Below are 6,857 nucleotides of genomic sequence, written 5' to 3'. Positions count from 1 at the left end.
TCTTGCAGTGTAGGCAGTTGCTTAGCAACACCCAGTTGTTACGACAGGAGTTTGCAGGCACTGGAGGTCCGGGATGAAATTGTCGAGGCAGGAGAAAGAGACTTGAAGAGGGTTTATTTACAATATATACATGGTGAGATCTCGTACATGACGAGTTCTTTCTTACACGCTCGCTGGATTCCGTGCCGACCGGTTGTGCCCTCCCGTTCTCCGACGTCAGCGTAGCTCTGGCCGACTGGACTTGCTCTACGCCATCTCCTGACGCCGACAAGAGCTCTCACAAGTGGTGCCCCATCCTCGGACTCCTGTGACCGTGTTTCCATCTTTCCTATCTCTCCTATCCCCTCGATTAGGTCATCGCTCGCTGGCTTAGCACATCTCTATTTCTCTCTCGCTACACCTTTATTCCTATCCTTTTAATCCCTCGTCACCCCCAGTCTTTGTGAGCTACTGTTGAGGTGTTGCACCCTGATGCAGACAGTTACGGGGCTCACTTTTCTCTTCTTTTCCTTCTTATAAACACAAGCACTTCCCAGAAGCGATAAGCTGCTAGGAAGCGCTGGTGCTCGCGAGGATGGTAGCCCTGCACACTGCTACCTAAATACATTTCAGCGCCTGACACGTAACTACAATTGGCGTTAACCCGACGTGTCGGCTGTATCACAGGGGTACATATGCAATGTTTATAAAATTTGATAGCCACCACTGCAACCACAATTGGCGTTTCACAAACAGTACGCGGTCTATTTGAGAAGTACCTGGCGTGGCTCTGTGGTAGAATGTTTGATCGCCACGCAGAATGCTTGGGTTCAAATTCTGCTCTGACCCTGACATTAATTCTTTGCATTCGCCAGGTCAACGCTGCTGGTGTCAGGATTTTCTTAACGCTCACGTGCTAAAGTTTCCCAGTGTGTGTTCTTGTCGTTACTGGTTATACTAAGTGTCAATCACGTGTGGCCCATACCAGCATACCGGTGGCACACACTTGTCCGCGGGTATGTGCCACGGGTAAGAGGGTATGGGCCAGACGTGAGTGACACATACCCGCCCATGGGTATGTGTTAGGCGAGAAGTGTTTGATGAGGTACGGAACGGGATTGTGACGCTATCCATGTCATGACACCAGCGCCTCATATTCGTCAAAGCATGCAACGCCAAGTTGAGGGTGTATCACGAGAACACCCAGACTTAAACGGATAGATAGATAGATAGATAGATAGATAGATAGATAGATAGATAGATAGATAGATAGATAGATAGATAGATAGATAGATAGATAGATAGATAGATAGATAGATAGATAGATAGATAGATAGATAGATAGATACCGTATGTGTTTGAAGTGCGCAAAAAAAAAAAAAGCTTCGCATTTAAAACTTTGGCGGAGGAGGTTGAAACCCCTCATTCTTCCCGCCCGCCCACACCCATCTGGCTACGTCATTATATTTAGCTTTATTCTTCAGAATATTTGGGAAAATGCCTGTACGAAAATGGAGACCATGCAAGTAAAGTTTACAAAAAAAAAACGAAAATAATGTTGCAAGGTAATGCAACACGATCACTTTTTTTAACGCTGCAGTCACTCCCTACTTTCTGTGTGATCTCCGCGACAAAACTGTTTCATTTGCTTGGTGAATTAACAATGCCAATCCAGAACATTCCAGTACTTCTTTCGATTGATATATCCAATTCTTACAGCTATAGCCCCACACTATTACCATTTACGAAGTATGCTGCTCGAGCATAGAGATGTTGTTTGTTTGTATTTTGCTCTAGAGTGGACTTGGAACACATCAAATTATAACGCATACGTAATTATCGAGATGTCTTTAAAGGCCAACTCCGGCGATTTTCTGAGGTTAATGTATCTCAATGAAAATGACTGCGTACGTTGTTTTGCACATTTCCGTCATTTATGCCAAATTACAGGCTCAAGAGATGCGCTGATTCTTTGCAAGTGAATTTTCAAAATTGCCTCGAAAAGCTCACCTCGCTTGCCAGAGTTATTGGCAGCACTGTCTGTGTGACGTCATGCTTGGCATGTAAACGGAAGTGACGCAGCCGATGGTATCGCTACTTTGGACATCTAGCCACCATACTTTGGCCGCTACAGCGTTTATTGTGCTAGCCACAAGGCGACAATAGCGGCGTTTGGCATGCGTATAGCACGGGAAAGCTTTCTTCCTTCCTCTGTGGTGTTTGGCCAGCACTTCTCTGGCCTGGCTTTCACAGTTTTCCTACTTTGCGCCGGCAGAACCAGTATACGGCATCTGGTTCTTACCAAATAGTACGTCATACGCAGACAGGGCGCCCGGTTGGGTTTCGGTTTCGGTATTGCACCTTCTTGCTTATTATAAACTGTTTTCAATTTTTCTGGGCATTTCAGCTATTGCGCTCGCGACAAAAGTGTCTCTGGAACATAGAAACACCTTGACATGGTCGAAAAATCGCCGGAGTTGGCACTTAGAGGGCTCCTAAACCACCTAGCGGTCGAAATTTAGTTGAGGTGAGGAAGTTGCGCTCGAATTTACAACGAACACGTAGCCGTGAAAATGTTTGGAAACGGTGCCGTATTAGAGGAGTTACACACATTAGATGATCGAAACGCGACAATCACTCCTTTCCCTCTTTCCTACGCTGCCCTCTTCCAAGACCACTTGGCCCCTCCTCGCTGAGTCAGCTGACTGCCCCTCCTCATCTCGCGTCGCATACGTCACCACTGACGCCCTGTTCGAGACAGCGTCTACTTCCGGTTGCCGCGATCCGCCACTCCGACGCCCCAGCTCGCCGTCAACTGTGTTGTGTGTGTCAACTGGGTGAACTAATCAGTGACTAACCGCTGTTGCTGTAGTGCCGGCCCGTGCCCCTGCGCTATCTACTTGGTGGCCGCAGATGTCGATTCGCAAGCGGCAACACGACCAAGAAACAGCAAGGTGCGTGCGAACAGGCTGTTTGCAGAGTGACCGGAAGTCGTCGGTTGTCGTTCGGCCAATCGTAAGCATCGAAGGTGGTGACGTCATCGAGTTTCGCCGGTGATGTCACACATGTCAGTGGCGGGAATGGCGGGGACCGGAAAAGAGAAGCTATTGTTGTTTTTTTTTCGGAATTGTGGCGCGCCCGCTACCTGTAGCGCTGCGGCGTGTAGCATCGTTGATCGCGATGGCATTCAGCTCACGATACGCTTGTTTACATGAAATGTTTGGGGAAATAATGGAGGAGGTTTAGGGGGCCCTTTGAGGATAAGACATAACATACAAATAACCAAATCTACAAACGCACATTCGACTTCACAAGACATGGTTACCTTATGCCAAATCTGTTTCGCATTTCCGAAATCCGGGATGTAAAATTGCCGATCTTTCACTTTCCACCACTAGTGCACTCACAAGCGAAGAATATACGAATGTACGCTGGTTGGTGTTTGCTCCTATCTACACTGTATCTATTTAAATGCTCAACCCCTCAGAAGGCAAACAAATCGACTTCACAAGCGTGCCAATGTGTTTACTGCCTGTCATATCATTGATAGTGCTTTTGCACTGCATCTTGTTAACTCCGCTTGAAAACTCGAAGAAAATAGGTTGGGCCGTTGCCCTTTTAGCAGACCTTGAGAGATAAACAAGATGCAGCAAGCCTACACAATCTTGTCGACAGATTATGTTGCCGGTACCGACGAAGTGGCACAATTTTTGTTAGTCATAACAAATTCGCAACGCGGTTCCACAATCGCCACTGTTAATCCGGCAATCCCTCCAGACAGATTCAAGTTAGTACGAACCTTTACACAAAATTGATTCATCGTGCCATTGCTGTTCGCCGCGAGACCTTGACAGACATGATGGAAGGTGCCTGCACTGCATCGGATTACATCTCGCCCATACTTTCATCTTCAAGGGCAAGATTCAAAGGTTTGGCTCAACATTATGTATTCATCGTAACACACCAGAACAACTGCAACGCGTTACGGCAGGCTATATACATCAAAGATATTGTGTATGAGGGCGGCGTTACACCTTAACCGGACTCTCCCTTAGAACAAGGTTTATTCCGAGCCTGTGGGAAGGCACCGCCTGTGTGTTATGCACCACGCCCCGGCGTCGCCGAGTTTCTTGCAGGCCACTGAATGAAACTTTGTAAAAAGTGTAATCTGTGTAAGGGGGGTTCAGGCGAGAGCTCCTCGACATCGAATAAAGTCTGTCTGTCTGTCTGTCTGTCTGTCTGTCTGTCTGTCTGTCTGTCTGTCTGTCTGTCCGTCCGTCTGTCCATCCGTCTGTCTGTCTGTCTGTCTGTCTTTCTTTCTTTCTTTCTTTCTTTCTGTCTGTCTGTCTGTCCATCCGTCCATCCATCCGTCCGTTACTCTGTCTGTCTGTCTGTCCGTCCGTCCGTCCGTTCATCTGTCTGTCTGTCTGTGTGTCTGTACTTCTGTCTGTCTGTCTGTCCGTCCGTCCGTCTGTCCATCTGTCTGTCTGTCTGTCTGTCTGTCTGTCTGTCTGTCTGTACGTCTTTCTTTCTATCTGTCTGTCCATCCGTCCGTTCATCTGTCTGTCTGTCCATCCGTCCGTCCGTCCGTTCATCTGTCTGTCTGTCTGTCTGTCTGTCTGTCTGTCTGTCTGTCTGTCTGTCTGTCTGTCTGTCTGTCTGTCTGTCTGAGTCGTTGTGTGTTGTTTCATGTGTTTGTCAGCGTATATATCATAACCGTCACTCAGCCCATAGAGTAGCACGTCAGTAGAATTAATAGACAGGCTAACAACTCTTAACATCACATTAAAACCATTTATATATGTTTCCCTCTTCCCACTCGCACGTTTTTCTTTCAAGTTTTCCTCGCGGGCACAACGTACTATAGAGGCGACGCGCCGCTTTTCGCCGACCGACGCACACAGCCCGCGGTTGCGGAGTTAATCAGCAGCGCTCCCCGCGAGGCTGCTGCCCCTTCCTGATAAGACGTGCCCGCTGCGTTCTCGATAAGGGTCGTGGCTGACAGTGACGCCGACTCTGTGGCGCAGCGCCGTCGCCGACAGCGCCGTGCAACGCGTCCCGCACCGTCCTTGCGGAGCTTTCCGCCGCGAGTGCGTCGCGTGGCGCGATGTAGTACCATCGCCCTTGTTTATCAGCTGCAAAGCGCATGTTGGCGAATTTCGCTCTTTCAGGGGTGAAGCACCTACCTCTAGGGTGAAGCACCTACCTTTAGGGGTGGGGGTGAAGCACCTACCTTTAGGGGTGGGGGTGAAGCACCTATACCTTAAAGACCCCCACAATGCTCCTCCATAAACTGACATGCGGCGTCTACAGCACATGTAGCGCGGTAGCGTGCGAACAAACCGAAACATACGTGAACAACAAAAAATTATTTGAAGACGATTAAAGTGAACAAACAAAACAAAAGAGAACAGCTTCGGGAAAAAAAAATTCCTACTTAAACACCCCTTAATGAAAGCATATGACGAAAAAAAAAAAAGAAAGGTTAGAGAGGCAAATATCAACGGCTACCTGAACAAAATAGAAGACCGCAACTCCATAAAAGCGGCAAAGCGGGAACGCTTACGAGCTACCTCAGAGTTGCCCTCCTCTCTACTTTGGTACGTAACTGTGCCAAGAAGTTTTTCTAAACTCGTGTCACGACCTACGCTCTACAACAGCACTGGGTAATCAGGACGGCATTATGCTCTCCCATAGTAGAGTAAGATGTACTCTAAATCGTTAAACACTCCTTCTAAACTAACGTATGAAATATGTAACGTTTGTAACGTATGTAACGTATGTGGGGTGTAACGTATCACATGCACCAACTCACCCAGCGAGAAGTTCTACTTAAGTCCTCTATACTATTTGTTCACTTCGACATTGAGCTTATGGGTCATACCTAGGGCCTAGCCTAGCTTCGTCCACTAATCATAATTCACTCCGTGAAGATGCGTGGATTTTTTTAGGGGCGAAGCTTGTTACAGCGGCACCTGTTCGTCCCTCGTAGCTGTTGTACTAGTGTGTAACGAGTATAACATTTTGACCTCCAAGGTGGTTCCGGTGAGAGTTTTCTTCGGTGCGTTGTCGAACAATGAAAAGAAATGCTCAATGTACATGCCAATATCTGCTAATGGGGAATGACAGACAGGAGCATTCGGCTGTTAGTTAACGCGCACGCTGCGATCCCGATTAGGAGCCATTGGGATGTACATTGAGCACTATCTGACAAGAAAGGGTTGCTACGTTATACTAGCTGGGTGTAACCTCCTTAGTTTTAGAAAGGTTTAGTGAGCGTTGGGCCGCAGTGCCATGAATACAATGAACTAGTATATACCATGAATGAACTCGAGGTGGTTAAAGGTGGGAAGTGAACCCGAAGCGCAAGCCGTAAGAAAGTGTGCGTGTGCCACCTCTCGTTTAGTCCTTGGAATGTCCGCTGGATGGTGGTGCTTCTATATGAGGAATATATGATGAAAAGATGCGAGATGGTGGTACTTGGAGTGCTGAATAGATGGACGAACGGACACATAGACAGATGCGTGGATGGACGCATGAACGGACGCAGGGGCGGATGCATGGACGAACTCAGGAACGGACGTACGAACAGACGCACGCACGGGCGGGCGGATGCACGCATGGACGGTCACACAGACACACGCATGGACGGAGGGAAGCAAGAACGAATGGACGGACGAATGCTTTGCCCCCACTCTCCATCATTCGCTCCGTGGATATGCTGCCAATTTTTTTTTCCGCTTCCTGCCACAAACTGACATGAGTGCAGAAGAATAAGCGCTCCATCATGTGTCATTTTGGTTATTGTCTGAAGTCACGGTATGTGCGAATTCAGTTACTTAACTATTAAATGCGAAGCTTTTTTTGCATGCTGCAGG

Source organism: Rhipicephalus microplus, chromosome 6, assembly GCF_043290135.1.
Source record: "Rhipicephalus microplus isolate Deutch F79 chromosome 6, USDA_Rmic, whole genome shotgun sequence".
NCBI classification, from domain to species: domain Eukaryota; kingdom Metazoa; phylum Arthropoda; class Arachnida; order Ixodida; family Ixodidae; genus Rhipicephalus; species Rhipicephalus microplus.
Note: the sequence above shows the minus strand (reverse complement) of the source record.